Below are 17,831 nucleotides of genomic sequence, written 5' to 3' on the forward strand. Positions count from 1 at the left end.
ATATAATTAGATAACAATATAACAATAAGCCTTCAAGTGAAGTTGTAGATGAAACTCAATACTCAATTATAATAAATCGATTCAATTCACTACAAATCTCACTCCTTTGAGTAACTAACCGCAGAAGTTTGAATTTAAAAAAAAAGCTATACCTAAATAGAAAACTTAAAAAAAAACTCAGAAAGATTATTTTCAACTGGAAAATACATATACTTGAATTTGAGGCAGACGATAGGTAAAATAAATTAGCTCTAAAAACTTTTACAAAATAAAAAAATGCAACAATTTCATCAACAATAACAATTGAATCGTGTATTTCAGAAACAGCATAAGTCCACTTTTTCCAAAAATTTTTTTTTTGGAAATTTCTATTTATGTATAGTTATTCATCTTCTAAAAAAAAATTAAGTATGTCAGACCCCCCAAAATACGAAAACTGAAAGAAAAGGGTTCAAAATATATGGAAAATTTTCACCCGGTGACAACATTTTTGACTGTTAAATACATGACTTTTTACCAGTTTTAAATTATTTTGGCAGCAATCTTGACACGCACCCCCTTTTGTTATATATCTACAAAAAGGTAAAGAATGAATCTATCTATATCTATTAAATTCATTAAAATTGTACTCAGGATTCAAAAGTTATAGCCAGATTTCTGGTGGTGGCAGCATTTTTAACTCTTGAATAATATGACATTTTACCAGTTTTAATTTTTTTTGGCAAACATCATGACACGCAAGCCTTTAAGTTATACATCTATAAAAAGGTAAACATTTACTCTATCTACTGCTATTTAATTTATTAAAATCGAAAGTAGGGTTCAAAAACTATAGCTAAATAAAAACAAAAGTTTTACCACAAAAATTTCGTTTATGCTCATGGATTTATGTCGTTTCTGAAATAAACGATTCAATTAATACTAATAGAAATATTCATAAACAGAAAGTGAAAAAAGATGTAAGATGATTAAAAGAAAATTAAAACAAAAAATAGTACGCATACGCCCGAGTGTTCATGTAGATTTTCGTTGGCTCATATTTTTTTTTTTTTGCAGACAAAAATGCTTTGGAGTTTCCATTTAGTTTTGCTTCTTTTTAATAATAGAGCTATGATGTCTAAAATTCATTAACAAAATTATTATTATAAAATCAACAAACACAATTACTGCTGCTAGACCTGCTCACTTTCCTATTACTATTTAGTTTGTGTAATTCAGAATGATATTTTTTTTTCTCGTTTCTCTGCTATACCTACTATTGACACAAAACAGCAGAATAACAACAGCTGTATAACTGAAAAAAAAGCAGAGAACCAACAGCGTAACAACAACAGCTCTCCAAATAGTGAGACATTGGTTTTTTGTCGTATGAGAGAATCTTCTCTCTGCAAAAACCAGCAAATTCTGCCAGGAAACTCTAGTGACAATGAGCGGAATATGAAAAATCTTAGAGTCAAAAATAACACCTTTTTAAGAATGGGCCAAAACAACTCTTACAATTTCGTTAGTATTTTGATGTCTGTTTTAAATTGTCAAATAACTTTTGGCTATAAGTGTTCAAGTAAAACTGTTTGTTTTGCATCTTGTTAATACATTTTGGTTTTCATGCTCATTGATAGATTTTTTAATACATGAAAATGAAAACTGTAAGCACAGTGGTTGTCTCATTTCACATCTCTGCGATGCATTACACTGTCCAACACACACAATTTTTCCAGACTGTTGTTTATCATTTCTTACTAAATTTGGGGTGCTGATTCCGATAACAACTTTAGTTTTTTCTTAGCAGCTTTAGTTTTTTAAATTATTCATACATGATGGCATAGAAATTCATACAATTTTTTTTTTTGTTAATTTTTTTTTTTATTTAATTTTTTCTTGAACTTTTATTTTACTTACTGATCCGAAATACATTATATTTGAAATAAAATTTTTTAGCAAAACTTTAAAAACGCTTTTAATAATAAAATCTAAAGAAATAGTATGAAATTACCTCCAAAATGTGAAAAATGATAATATCTATAAAAAAAAAAATAGAGCTATTACAAAGCAACCAGTGTTATTAGGCTCTATAACAAATTTTCTGGAAAATGTTAACAAACAGTAAAAATAAACATAACTTTAAAATAAGTACAAAATGGAAATGGAAAACTTAAAAATTAAAAAAAAAAAAAAAAAAATGGAGCTCCTAGAAAGAATTAAATGTGATTTTTAGGTTAACTTACCACAAATAAATGGAAAATTTTAATAAACATTCGAAAAAGGGAAAACTAAGAAATTAGTATATGAATATTCCCTAAATATAAAAAATTAAATATTTCAAAAAACTAGAGCTGCTAGAAAAAAAACCAATATGATTTTTGGGAATACTGAACCCAAATCTTTAAAGTTTGATATAAATCTTTCTGGAAAATTTTAAGAAGTTGAAAATTTTTGGCCAGTGTTATCTGTTGTAGAATGCTTTAATTTTAAAGGAGCCTTAAATCACCAAACTAAATTAAAAGATCCAAAATCAAATTGTAAGGAGTGAGTGAAATGTTCAAGGAGTCTGTTTGGCTGTAAATAGCTGGCTCTAGTAACGCTTTCGTTAGATATACCCATAAGAATGTATGTCCTTTGCATATGATGTTTTTTTCTAGTAGTTTTAGTTCAGTTTGAATTTGATCTTAACTAATAAAACATCTTCTGTCACAATTTATAAATTTGTTTTCCATTCTTCGTGTAAAAATCGCGTTGCATAAAAATAAATTTTAAATAGTTTTTATTTAATTCACATTTTGAGCATCAATATTTAAATTAAGTAAAAATAAAGTAAAATCGTCCATCCTTCTTGTGTACATTTTGTTTTCATTCAATTCTGAGGAGAAGAATGCAAAAGCTTACTTGAATACTTGCACATGTTACTGGAAGCTCATCTCTATTATAACTGGGTCTTTAGTGTTATTTTGAACAAAAGTACGATATTCATTTTATTAGCGATGAATAGTTATTTATAAAAATGCTATAGGTACAACAATAAGAGACAATCATACCAAATTCCTTATTGAAAAACAACTCAAAAGCTCAAAATACTTATATTTCAAAATTTCAAGAAGTTGACACCTAACTAAAATTAAAAAAAAACATCTCGCATTTTTCATTAATTTGCAGATATTTTCAACAAAAAATCAAAATTACTGAAAAATCAGAAATCTCTAACATCAACAAAATCCAACAAACTTAAATTTTTCAAAATCAACCAAACTTAACTACTTCTATCAGGTACCTTTTCTAATTGATACGTTAAGAAAATATTTTTCCCTTTAAATACCAAATCCAAAGTTTTTACTTTTTTATTAGGACTTTTCTGTCGCATTAGTAGATTTTTTTCTATTTGATGTCAATACCTACTACTTAAATTTTTTTATTTTTCAATCCAATTAAATAACATTCCTCGGAAAAATAAATTTCAAAAACAAATTTTCTAAAAAAAAAAAAAATAAAAACAAAATTAAAAACTTTATACAACTCTTACACCACTTACAGACCCACAAAAGAAGAAACAAAGAAAAAAATAAAATATCTGTCAAAAGCAACTCTTAAAAGAATTGAAGAAAATTGCTTTCTTCCTGTAACTTTTTCCCAAGTAGGTAATTGCAAAGAATTTTTCAACATATTACTGAAACAACAACAACAATAAAATGAAATAAAAAAAAAAATCAAAAGAACTTTCAGCCACCTATGAGTATTTTTCAAAAAAATAAAAAATATATAAAAAGTAGACAGTCGTAGGGGGGAAAATCAGACAACCAAACGTGCATGAGAATGTTTCAAAATTAAATCATACCACGAACTTACTCCACTAAACCTCTCCCCTTTCCTCTTTTCACAATACTCTCTTCTAAAATGACAAGATGGTAAAAAAAAAGTGAAATATAACTCCCGAAAAAAGAATACAGAAGGGATGAACAAATGAAAAAAAACACAGAAGGCACAAACTCAATCATTCCATTAAAGTGAGAAAAACAAAGTTCGTCCTGTTTTCTAGGATGTTCCTCCTGCTGGTATATATGAATGAGGGTCCTTCCACAATTTTTCTTTCTCGACAAAGCGCATTACTTCGGCAGTTTCGAGAAAGCTTCCCTTTTCAAAGCAAATAACAGAATAATTTTTTCACAAGGCTGAGTTTCAAATATATCCTTGTTTTATTTTTTTCCTTTTTGTTTTTGTTACTTTTATCCTGGATATTGCTACATAGTATATAAAATTTGTTTTTTCTCATTTTTTTTTTTTTGTTATTTTTGTTGCAGTACTTACTACCGGCCTATCCATGACAGAGATTCGAATTCCCAAACACATTATGCGCTATGAGGATGCAGTACTTGGATGCAAATATGATTTGGACGGAGAGTCGCTGTACTCGGTAAAGTGGTACAAGGACGGATATGAATTCTATCGATACGTCCCGAGGGACATGCCACCGGCGCAAGTGTTTCCACTACCGGGTGTTGATATTGATGTAAGTTTTTTCTTCTTTTTTATTTTTGGATTTTACTTTTATACATTTTTTGTTTTTTCGAGAAAATTTATCCCGTGCTATTTCCGGTTGTTCCATTTATTTTGTGATTTTTTCACTCTCTTTCTTTCTACTTCCTGGAAAATTGAATTTAGCATTCCTACTTTTTTTTTGTATTACAATATTCAAAACTGTTTACAAAATATATACTAGTAAGTATAAAGGCGGAATTTTTTATTTAAATAAAAAAAAAAATAAAAATAATAAAGATGCAATTTGTTTTGTGTTGCCTTAAATAGAGCATCAGATTTCAAGAAATATCATTTCTAGGATGCTCTTGGCATTTTTCCATTTAAACACAAATCTGATATTGTTTTTCGCTTAAATTTTTGTTGTACTTTCTATACCATCATTACGAAGATAAAATACGGTTGAATATCAGGTTTACGAGGTGGGTTTTGCTTACGCCCATCGATATTAAATTGTAGCAATTGTAAAAAGGTCAACAATTATATAATTAATATTAGCTTAGCAGTTAAGGCTTCGCATGTTTATTTTTAAATTGAATTTTGATATACCTAGATTATTTTTATGTTGTTCAAAATTGCTGCTATGAGTTTCTTTTATATATTTTTTCATTATTATACAGAAAATAATTTATAGTGTAAGAGTCAAAATCTTATAATAACTTTGATACAGAAATCGTTAACCAAATCATGATAAAATTCCAAAAACCAACACCAAGATTTCATAAAAATAGTACCAAGATCCGTAATGTACAAAAACCAAAACAAGAACATCGTATATCTTGAACACAACGAGTTAGAGAAATCATTTTCTTCAGAAAAAAAAAAAAATATATAATAATAACCAAGAAAGCCCAAAATAAAAAAAATAAAAAAAAAGATGTAAAGCGGAAAGGACAACACAAATAAAAAATAAAATGCACGACTGGGTCGCACGTACTTGCTCTTGTAGTTCACAGTATCTTTATCTTAAATATCTATTGGAAATTTAAGATTTTGTTTAGTGTCGAGAAAAAAAATCAAAAAAAAATCGAAAGTTTAAAAATTAAATTCAATTTTTTTTTTTTCAAAACTGTTTTTAAAAATATTTTTTTTTATATTTTATACTTCAAAATGATATCTGTAAATTTTTAATAAAATTGACTTATGCTATGATGAAATTTATGAACTTAAAAAATATGTCAATTTTTGAAAAACGGCAACGCCATATTTCCGTTCTCCGCATTTTTTTGAGAAAAACTAAAAACGCAGTTTTTTTAGAATCAATAAGTCTATTACGTATACCAAATTTGATTAATATCGTTAGAGCCGTTTTCGAGAAAGTTGCAATACCTCAAAAACGTTATATGGGAGATATGCGTTAAAAAGGCGAAATTAAAAAAATAAAAAACACGGGTCTAGGGAATAGCGTAAAAAGCATCATTTCATTCATTTTTTCATTTTGTTTTTATTGAGACCTTTATACATTTGTTAATTTATGATTACCAAGTTTCAAGCAAATCCATCCATTAGTTTAGGCCCCAGCTCGATGCACAGATGGACGCACAGACGCACAGACGCACATACGCACAAACCGATGGACGGCATGACGAAAACCACTTTTTTGATATTCTCCATCATCGTAGTGTTGGTTTTGATTAAAACCTCAATTTTTTTTTTCTACACGAAACCAATACTTGCCCTAATAGAGCAAGTAATACAAAATGAATATCCAAAAGAACTCAAAAGGCTTAAGATAGATAAAATCCTTAAAACTAAGGTATAGTCCAAAATAACTAAATTATATAAGGGCACAATCTTAAAATATTTTGGTAGCCGTTTAGTAGCCAATTCCAAAAATTAAAAAAAAAAAACAGAGTCTTTCAAACTATATTTCAAATTTTCTTAGAAAGAAAATCCAAGAACCTTAAAAAACCGATGAATTCAAAATTCTTCAAATAAAACAATTAAAAATTACAACTCAAAGAAATCAAAACACTCGAGAAAAATTTTTTAAAAACGCTTTATTGGTACATCAAAAATTGAAGAACAGATTCCAAACAATGAAACTTTTTCCAAATCTGAAAACTCAAGATCCAGAAAAATTCAAATAAAAAAACAATACTTAAAAACTCATGTTCCAAATACCCATTATCTTAAAAAAAAAATTCAGAATTTGGAAAACCAGATATTCCAAAATGGTTTCAGTAAACTAAAAGTTTTCAAAACCCACTGACTAAAAGAAACAAACTTATAGAAATAAATTACTCATTTTAAAATAAATGTTAAATCTGAAAAAACGAGAATATCACAAAAGTCAAACCTGGAATTTATAAAGTAGTAAAAGAATCTTAAGCCTCAAAATTTAAAAACTCTATTCCACAAAAATAAAACAAAACCAAAACCAAACATCCGAAAACACTAAAAGCCAGAAACTGCGGAAAATAAAATTAATGTTTTCCATCCCTGAGAAAACTCAAAGGACCAAAATTTCATAAAAAAAATCAAAATAGAGAAACGGAAATCTAGAATTTTTTTTCTTTCGAAAAGTTCAAGGTCCTGTTGACCAGTGCTAGGGCCGTTTTTGAAGGCTAAAAGTTGAACAAATTATTACCAAAAAAAATATTAGTATCGAAAAAAGTAGAATAAGAGTTGTAGATAATTAAAATATCTAAATTTTGAATTTTTCACATAAATTTTGAGGTTATGTCAAAAAATTGTTAATACTTAAGTTGTAGATCTTTTTATTACCTACAACCTTGCCATACATTTTTTTCCATAGGACTTGTAGTTTTGTCGGAAATCGAGAAATACCATTTTTTACCATTAAAAACTCAACCCTACCACTTTCCAAACTCGGCTCGCCCGTAATTTATTTTTCCCTTCATTTTTATCATATTCACCTCCTCTTCCAATGGGTTTCATCCTACTATGATTTTTTTTTGGTTTCAAAAATTGTCGACCCTGGGCTAAAGTTCGTCTGAGGTCTGAAGTTTTTTTTTTAATATGTTAAATAACAGAACTATGTTAACATAGGTATTTCCGAATTTTTTATCTATAAAGTTTGTAGTTTGTAGGATTTCGTTCGAGTGAAAAAATCAATATTTTCAAAAGAGAGACATTTTTCAAAAAACTTTTCTTTTTATTGAACAGAAAAAAAAAAAAAAAAAATAAGTACATATTTTAATTCACACAAAATTTAAATTTATTCAAAATATAAAATTAATTTTACTTTTTTAAATTTTACTTTTTTTTTCAAAAATATTTTTCACTGCTCTACTGTTAAAAATCTGTAGACCCAAAACAAAGTTCTCAAAAAGACTTTAAAATAAACCATATTGATTCAAAGCATCAACATTTTAAGAATAAATTCATTTTGAAAATCCTTAACCCTCTGTAGGCACACCTCTTTTTGGCGAATTTGGTTTATACTTTTTCATGTCGCTAGAACTTTTTTCGGTCTCACTATTTTATAGAGAATCATATATGAAATTGATGTAGAATATTACGAGGAATTCGAATATTGTATTCACAATTCAAAAAAAAATGTGTTTTCACCCTTATAAAGACACTTTTTTGTGACCACTTTTAATTTTTGTCCTGCCATGTTCGTAAAATGTCCTCATATATCAAAATTAAGAAAGTCTGTAATTGAAAGGCAAAAATTAAAAATCGCAGTTAAAAACAACGCATTTAAAAGTCAAAAGTGTGGTGGTAGGAAAGAGAATGTCCAAAAAAAATGCAGCACCGATTTAAATGAGACCCATATGGGTTGAAAGCGCATCAAAAGTAGATAACAAATATGAAATTTTTTTCTCAAAATGAAAACCCCGGAAATTGCCATGATGATTTTTAATTTCAAATTATAAAGTTGAAGTTAAATTGTCTCAATTTTGGTTCCATGAGATCTAGCATCTTAAAAAAAAAAACCCTAATATCACTGTGTAATAAGCTTATAGATTGTTTTTTTTTTTTTTTAATGACGCTGTTTGCTTTTTTTTGGGCGAAATGCACATGATAGACTAAGGACCCTCAGTAATTTTGTGAGCCCGATATGGTATAAAGGTTTTTGAAAGGTTTTCCATAGCCTTTTGCAAGAATTCTTCTGCAAACGCAACTCACGAAAATTAAGTACAATTTTAATAAGAGAACCGAATTTGTCAACATACAATACAACTGCATCTGACCGATTTGCCTTCAATTGTTAGACTGATAAAAATTTGCTTAAGTTTTGAATATATCAGTTCCATTTGCTATCGGTACTGCGTTAACAGCTTAAAACTCTTCTACAGAAGAGAAGACAAAAAAAATTCCCACAGGGTGCCAACACTACAAATATTTTGTTTTATGCTGCAGATGACAATTAAAAATATTTAAATATTTTGTATTATTCTTTTTTTTTCCACAAGTCATAATAATTATAATTTATTTCTTTTCATATTTCTTTATTACAAAAAACAGCACAGTGCTAGTTGCATCCTTCCTTCCTTTCTTTCCCCATCTCCCAGTTATAACAACACCCTAGATGTATTTTTATTTTGTTTATTCTTCTCTTGCACCTTTATGCTTGAAAAAAATCCTAGATGCAGAATGTACAGAATAAAAAAAAAAAAAGAAGAAGTAAAAACTCCAACGATAATAGGCCCTGTATCCTGTTTGTTCCTTTTTCTGGTTATAAAACCACAACTGAGCTTACTCACCCCCCGTATCCCATTCCCTAAACAAACACAAGAAAAAAAAAAAATAAAACGAACTTCCTAACAACTACCCGGGGACGGGAGGGTTGGAAAGAAGAATTACTTAGCCAGCCAGCAAGCCACCAGAAAAAACACTGAGACACTGAGAATGAGTAAGCGAGTTGGTTGAACCATAAAGCTTAACCAAAGGTACTTTGTTGTATGCCATTAGTGTTTGGTTGCAGAACACAAAAATACAAACAACAAAAAAAAATATCGAACGGTAAAGTTTTTCGTTTTTTTTTTTGGGCCCCCAAAGCCAGCACAGAGATATATAAATTTAATAAGCATTCGCTACGTGCCTTTTGTCACAATTCACTGCGGGAATTTATCCTTTCATCTTGCTCCACACAAGTCAAACAGCTACCCATAACCACCACCACCCTATTTCCTGTCCGTGTTTGCCTTCTTGGCCATCTACAGACCACAACTATATATACACTCTAGATATGATGCAATACCTACCTAACCTACTCCTTGGTCCTTCAAATCAGCTGACAAAAGTTTGGCGAGTTCTTTTCCTGTGTTGTTTTCTCTTTCTCTCTTTGTTGGTTGGGGGGCTTTTTTCACAGGATCACAAGTGATTCCATTTTGGCCTGATAATATCGGTTTTCTTGCTTTTCAAGATCTCTCACATTTTTGCTTGTAGTTGGTTCGTAAAACGCGCAAAAGACTTTCCGGTTTCATTTCGACCAAACTATATGATGGCTATGACTATATACGACTCCCCGAAGGCAAGGTGAGGTCCTTGAATATAAAAAAAAAAAAAAAGTGTGAATAGATGGCAGGAAAAAGTTTTGTTGATGCTTCCGCAGGACTCTCTCTCTCTTACTGTAGGTATATAAATATAAAACTAGAACTAGGACACAAGGACAACTCTGGCGAGCGAATTGTTGTGGTTGAAACGAACGAACGACCGACCGTCAACCGTCGACGATAACAATGAACGATAAAAAGCATAAGTTTTCTCTTTTCTACTTTTGTGTTTTGATAGTTTTGTGGGGGACCGGGCCGCCCGGCTAAGTAATATGCTCTATGAGAAGTTGTCTTTGCTTTTTCAACCGAGACGGTTATCCTTTTTGGTGTTGTTAACTTTTTCTAATATCTACTTATTTCTTTTCTTTTTTTTTTTTTGTTTGTTTGTTCTTTTCTATTTTTTCTTTTTTTTTTATTTGTTGTTGTTACTTTTGGTTTATTTTAGTTTTTTTTTTGTTTTGTTGTTTGCGTTTATTGAAAAGAAATTGTGAATAGACGGACATTTGTTGTGTATAAGAAGAAGAAAATAGAAAAAAAAAACAACAATCTGTACAATAGCCACTTGGAAAAAGGACAACAAGCTTAAACTTCCTCCAAAATAAATCGAGAAAAGTTTTCCAGAAGAAAAGTTTTTTTTTTTTTTGTAGAAAAAGTTTTGTAGAATTTCTTTTTTTTTTTTTTCTATTAATAAAATTTATATAAATGGCGAAAAATTATTTAAATGGTTCTAATTTTTTTTTTTGCAGCCTTCTAATTCAACAGACAATGTGGTACTTTTGAAGCGAGTGACATTACAATCAACTGGTCGATACAGATGCGAGGTATCAGGTGAAGCACCGTCATTTCAGACGGTTTCCGGTCATGAAGATATGACAGTTGTTGGTGAGTAAAAATTATTATTATCTCTTAACATGTCATGAATCTCACATTTATCACATTAAAACCGTTAGTTTTTTGAACTAAATAAAGTATGAAGACTCTTTGCAAATTTTATGGTGTACCACAGGGATCAAAAATAGGTTCATTACTCTACATACTTTTCACGAATACACTTACTTCAATAATAGCATCGTTTTTGCCTACGCAGATGACATGGCGATTTTGATTCGGCAGATTTATCATGAGACTGCAGCAACCATATTGTGTAAGAAGACGAATTATAGATGGTGGGTTGATTGGTAATAAATTCAATTAAAATGAAGCTGAAGCATATTCGCAGCCGGGTTGTTAAAATATCAATAAAAAATTAAATGCATTTGATGAAATTTAAATTTTTTTTTTTAATTTTTGCAAATAAAAAAAAATTCTATAAAAAAAAATGTATTGCAACTGAAAAATAATTGCATTGAAAATTAAAAAATTTATTTCAGATAAAAATATTTTGCATTGAAAAAAAAAAAATTGTATTGCAAATAAAATATCTTCTGCATTAAAAAAAAAAAAATAAAACCAATGCAAAATTTGTAAATTAAATATTTTTTTTATATTCGTCAAATTTATAACACACATACTAGGGTGCGCCTTATTTTAAAACTTTTGAAATTACATTCTCCCAACCCGTCAAATGATTCCATATCATGAAAAAATTTTTTTCCCAAATCCGATAAAATTTAGGGGTCGCTACCGGGCTTGGAAAATTGGCCTGGTCAGCCCAAATAACAAAAACTATTCCAGTTTAAATCTTCACCTGAAAAATCCCCAAAAAAAAAAAAATGCCATCGTTGTAAATTTGTTGCCTTCCGAAATATACTCCTTTGGGAATTTGGTGATATTTGTTCAATATTCTTCAATATTCCTTCCAAAATTTTTAGAGACCTTTAATTGTATTTTGTTTTAGACGAGTATACATATTTTGGTAAGTTTTCTGCTCTAGAACAGTATTAAACATAATTTTACAGCTTTCTGTGATTAAGGGTGTGATAACGATTTTCCAACTAATTTTTTATTATGTTCAGTAAATAAAAGTGTGTATTATCGTTTTTCGGTTTGAGTAAAAGTGTGAACTGGCTCTTTCTAATTTAAGTTCTGGTTTAAAAAAGATTTTAAAACAGCAAACGAGAAAACCCGAAATTTGGTTGATAGGTCAAATATCATTTTTACCATTATCCTAAGCGAAAGAATGTTACATTCTGAGAAACTTTGGCATTGTTCTTTCATTACAAACAAAAAATTTTAAAGAAGCTTGTATTTTATTGGGCTAATGGTTAGAAAAGACAAAAACTAAGGAAGAGAAGTCAAATGGTATATAGGAAAAAATATTTTTCTTGAAAGCTTTAAAAATAAGAAAATATGATTGTTATTATCAAGTGCTTGCTTATATATTTTTAAAAATTGTTTTTCGTTTAAAAAATTGCCTTTTTGTTATCTCAAAAACATTACAGCTAGAATCCAGCGAAAGCAACAGCCAACGGACACCCCAGAAATACGAAAAATTCACAGTTCAGTTTTCAAGGATTATCAATGAAAAAAAGGATTAATTCTCGGTTATTTTAATACTGTGTAACTTTACTGTATCCTTAAACAACTCTGAATGTACAAAAATAATAGAAGAAAACTTAATATTTCAAAAATTAATTTCACCAGCAAGCCCAGCCACGTAGAAACAAAAAAATAAAGAGCTTTCTCTAATAAAAAATAGTTTTGGCTAATTTTTCGAATTTCTCTAAAACGACAAAACATTTTTGCATTCAGTTTTCTCTTTTTGAATTAAAATTAATAAAAGTATTGAATCTTGAAAATAAAATCAGTACTTAATTACATACTATTTTGAGAAAAATTAGTTTATAATTATTTATAATTATTTTTTATTATATTATTTTTATATTATTATTTATAACATAATAAAAGAAAAAGTTATTAGCTTTCCAAAAAGGTATAGGAACTTATTGTAGATATAACCGTCAATATTTTAAAAAATTTTTTTTTCCAATCTAAATCAAATTCCTAGAAAATTTGCCCTCCAGGCTAAAAAGAGTTGAATAAACCACCCCCCCTCCCCTCCAATACGATGGTCTTATCTCAACCAAATCAAACCACTATGGCTTTCTGGCAAATTGCTGGTATATTACCTTGTATAAATAATAAAAAATGTTTAATTCATGTTTTTGAAATTAATTCCACAAATTCACTATACCATGAATCATCCTGAATATTTAAATGCCAGTAGCGACAGCTAAATATTATTCAATTTTTATAAATTTTTCAGACAATTTTTTTTTTCATGACAAAGAACAAAATGGCGGGTTGGGACGGTCAAAATTAACAAAAAAAAAATGTTTACCCCATATAAGGCGCACCCTAACACATACCATACATAGTGTCAATGTTATTGTTGACATAACTGCTGTATGATAAAATAATCAAAATTGTTAAAAATTCGACGAATTTTGAACATTGAATTTTTTTTTCAATGCAGAAAATATTTTATTTGCAATAAATTTTTTCCAGTAAAAAATATTTTTATTTGTAGTAAAAATTTTGTTTCCAATGTAAATGTTTTTTTTTTTTTTTAATGCAAAATATTTTTTTTATTTGCAATAAATTGTCATGGAAAACAAATGCATTAAAAAAAAAGATGCAAATATGTACATAAACAAAATCGAAATCCTAATATCCATCTACCCAAAGAAGTAATTTAATGGCTATCGAAGTCGTGAAAACGACCAAATATCTTGGAGTCACAATTCTTGAAGAACACTTTCAATCACACAAACATTATTATCTATCAATTAAATAAGAATTAGTATAAGAAGTGCTAAGTTTGTCATTTTCTACCTTGATAGCTTTTCAACAAAAGACGTTCAAAAGGAAGTGTACTATTCATTTGTTACTACCTCGTGATCAAACATCATCCCGTTCAAAATCAAAATTAAGATTAAAAGATCTAAATTAAGAAATATCTGTCTATACATTTTGAATAAAATTTACTGAGTCGTTTACTTGATATAAGAATTTATCCAAAATATACAAGTCTTATATCATAAACCATATTTTTTCCGAAAAAGAAAAATATTGGAATAATTTTAAACAATATGAATAAACAATTTTATCAAAGTCGGAATCCGTTCTTTAGTCTTAGCCCTCTGTAGGCACACCTCCTTTTTGCAAATTTGTATTATACTTTTTCATATCGCTAGAACTTTTTTCGGTCTCACTATTTTATAGAGAATCATTGCCTACGTTCTGTAACTCTCGCATCGAGAAATTTCTCGCATGAAACACGCAAATCGGAACAAAAATAATGTGAATCGACACAAAAATCATTTTCTCACATTCGTTTGTTTCTATAAACAAATTTTTCTCGCCTTGAAACATTTCTGAATCAAAATGCTTGACAGACTGGAAAAATGTGAATAAAACTGTGTCTGTAAGAAAATTATCGAGATAACTTCTCGATCGAACTGCCAAAATTACTCACAAGCAAAAAGGATGCGAGAAAGTAAGATATTTGAAAAATATTTGATAATCTTGCATTAAATGTGAGATGTGCTTAAAGTAAAAGTGTTCACGGTAATTTATTTTTGTATCACTTAAATTTTTAAAATAAAAAAAAGAATATTAAAGAAAAAAAAAAGAAAAAATTACATGCCCTAACTGCGACTTGAACTCGGTACCCTCTACTCGCTGACCGACTGCTCTATCTTCGGACTACCGAGCCTTGAGATATTTATTGTAAAACTATGTCTATATGACCTTTGATGGCCAAAGGTACAAATATTTTCCCTTTTTTTGACAGTTTCCAATAATTCCAATGGAATAAAAAATTTACAGGGTTGCTTCTCACATCGAGATACAGACACAGGTTATTTTTCCAAATAGAGAAACGTATGGAATTTTTGTTTTAAAATTTTTCGATGCGAGAAGTTCTCGACTAAGTTACAGAACGTAGGCACATATTTGAAATTGATGTAGAATATTCCGGGGAATTCGAATATTGTATTCACAATTAAAAAAAATGTATTTTCACCCTTATAAAGACTTTTTTTGTGACCACTTTTAATTTTTGTCCTGCCAAATTCGCACCCGTGTGCCGACAGAGGGTTAAGACTCTAGCCTGGTTAACAGTTCGAAACATAGCCGTACTACAGTGGAACTTTCAAAAAATTATTGTCTTTTTTTGTCACTTGATAAATTTAGTGTCTTTTTTGTTGCCGTGAAAAAATGTTACTCATACGCCACAGTGACCGTTTAATGTTAATTAGTTTTTAAATTGCTTCAAAACTTGTTTCGTTGGTTGGTGCTGTTTGAAAAATAGTAAAAACGTGACAAAATGTCAAACCAGTTATTTATTGTGTTTAATTTGTAGGTATATCTTATTAAAACGGATAAGGAAAGTGGCAGAAAGTGTTGAAATGTTAGCATTAAAGTGTTGAAAAAATTACTTTTTTAAAAGAAACAAACTATATTCGAATAATAAATAAATATTTAAAGTGCTTCTTCTTTAAAGTCAGTTGTTTTTATAACAAAAGTTGAATAAACTTAACAAAACAATTATTAAATAAATTGCACGACTGGGGTCGCACGTACTTGCTCTTATGCTTAATGTAACTATAATGTTAAAGCTTTTTATTCAAAAAATTTAAAATTTGATATTTTGAAGAAATTTCATAAGTAGTATAAAAAAATTAAATCTGTTTTTATAATTAATTAAACTCCGTTTTAAATTATCTTAAAAAAAAAAACAAATATGCCATTTTATTTCTCGTATAAAAAGGTATTTTTAGAAAAAAATTTTCGAAAATTGTAGGAGCCGTTTTTTAAAAAAATAGTTTTTTATATATAAAAATTTTTTAACATTTTTCAAAAAAAAAGTTGGTATGCCATATTGAAGAAATAATTAATTTACACATAAAAACTAAATTTCAAAATTTTTCATTGATCCGTTTTCAAAAAATTGATTTTTCAAAAAAAAATTTTGAAATATTTTTTAAAAAACCAAAAATGCGTTTTTTGAAAATTTTCTAAAATTTTAATATTATCTTTACTTACACACTTTTGTATAAAAATTTTCATTTAAATCGGGTTAATGTTGTACGAGATATTCAGAAACGAAAAAAACCGTTCTATGACAGGTACCGTTAATAACGGTACAAAAAATATTTTTTTTATTTAAAAAGTTGGCTCTTATGTGTAGTACTACACACAAAAATTTTAATCAAAATCGTTAGAGCCGTTTTTGAAAAAAATTAACTTTTCTATTTCCGTTATATGGCAGGTACCGTTAGTTTTGGTCATAAAAAAAAAATTTCAATTTCCCCTCTAGGGAATCACCAAAAACTGCTAACTACCAAGTTTGAAGAAAATCACTTCACTCGTTTAGGCTGCAGCTCCAGATAGAGACAGACACACAGACAGACAGACAGACAGACAGACAGACAGACAGACAGACAGACAGACAGAATTGCCGGACCCACTTTTTTGGCATTCTCCATCATCGTAATGTCATGTAAAATTGTTATCTCGAGTTCGATTTTTTTTACGAATCCTAAACTTGCCCTATAGTACCTATATCGCAAGTAAAAAATTAATTTTAAAGACGTAAAATTGAATAAAACTTTCAAGAATTTCAATCTCTTTCCTCTCTATTTCACTTTTCATTTTCGTCACCTTAACTGAATTAATTTATCATCTCAATTCATTGGAACTACAAGCAAACTTCTTAAAAGAAATAACTTTCAAAAAAAACCATATTCTAATACTATAAGTCCCAAACCAACAAAATGTGATCAATGTCATATAATTCCGTTTTGCTAATAATTCTGATTAATGAACAAATTCTTCCGAAAAAGGACATCATAAACGTAATCGTGGTAATTTTCCTTAAAGTCTTCTTTTCATCCCCACTCCAAGTGTACCACCTTGCCTTGCTTTTTAAATGATTTCTTCCATCCTCTTTCCTATTTTATCCCAAAATATGATCATTACTTAATAAATTATTTTGCCAAGTAAATGCATCCCTTGCACCAAAACTTTTATCGTAAGTAATAAATTTCTCTGTTTTTTTTTTTTTTTTTTGTTTTAGTATTCAAAATGATAGACTAAAAGGAGAAAGGATAATAATAATAATTTTTCCCTTCTTCTCTTCGTCGTCTCTGATGTTAGTCATCGTCGTCGACAACGACAAGAGCCTTAGGCAATGCTTCATTGAGAAACTTTTAAGAAAACTTTATTAGCTTCAGAAATCTTATAAAATTATAATTGAATTTTTACTTCTATACCCAAATCCTTGATGGTACATATTTACTCACCCTATTTATTCGACCGACAACCCTATAATAACCCTCTAACCATTAAGCTTTATAGCAACAGGAATTTTCCTTTTGATTTTCTGGTAATGAAAGCAAAAATCACACAAGCAAACTAAAAGATAAATGGAATAAACAGAATTTAAATCAAAACAAAAAATTAAATTGAGGTTATTTTTTATTTTCATTTTACTGGTATATTTTAATACTTTACAAAACTTTCTGTGAAATTCTATAACAAGTTACAAGAAAATTTAAAAGTTACTTAGGTACTTGCCTATCCTTGTTTTGTATGATTGTGCTAAACAAAAAAATTAGGATCGATAGTATAAACCATTTTTGTTACTATTTTAAAGTTTTCAAGTATTAGATTGTGTTCAAAATTATTTCGATCCATTGTACCTCGATGAGGATTTGAAAATTTGCAATTATTATTATAGAATGCTATCCTAACATGATAGTAATAGATTCCGTGAAATAATAATATTCAACCTCAGAATGAATGCTCATATAGGCTTAAAATTTTGTTAATATCTTTGTTTAGGCATTATTATAATTTTCCTAAAAAGTTTTAAAAATAATTCTCATATCTCGT

General features: G+C 28.7%; 1 pseudogene; it reads left to right on the forward strand.

Annotated features, from left to right (window-relative positions):
• LOC129913469 (uncharacterized) overlaps positions 1-17,831 on the forward strand; it is a 150,406-nt pseudogene that overhangs the window by 99,711 nt on the left and 32,864 nt on the right.

The sequence above is a fragment of the Episyrphus balteatus genome, chromosome 1 (assembly GCF_945859705.1).
Source record: "Episyrphus balteatus chromosome 1, idEpiBalt1.1, whole genome shotgun sequence".
Taxonomy (NCBI): Eukaryota; Metazoa; Arthropoda; class Insecta; order Diptera; family Syrphidae; genus Episyrphus; species Episyrphus balteatus.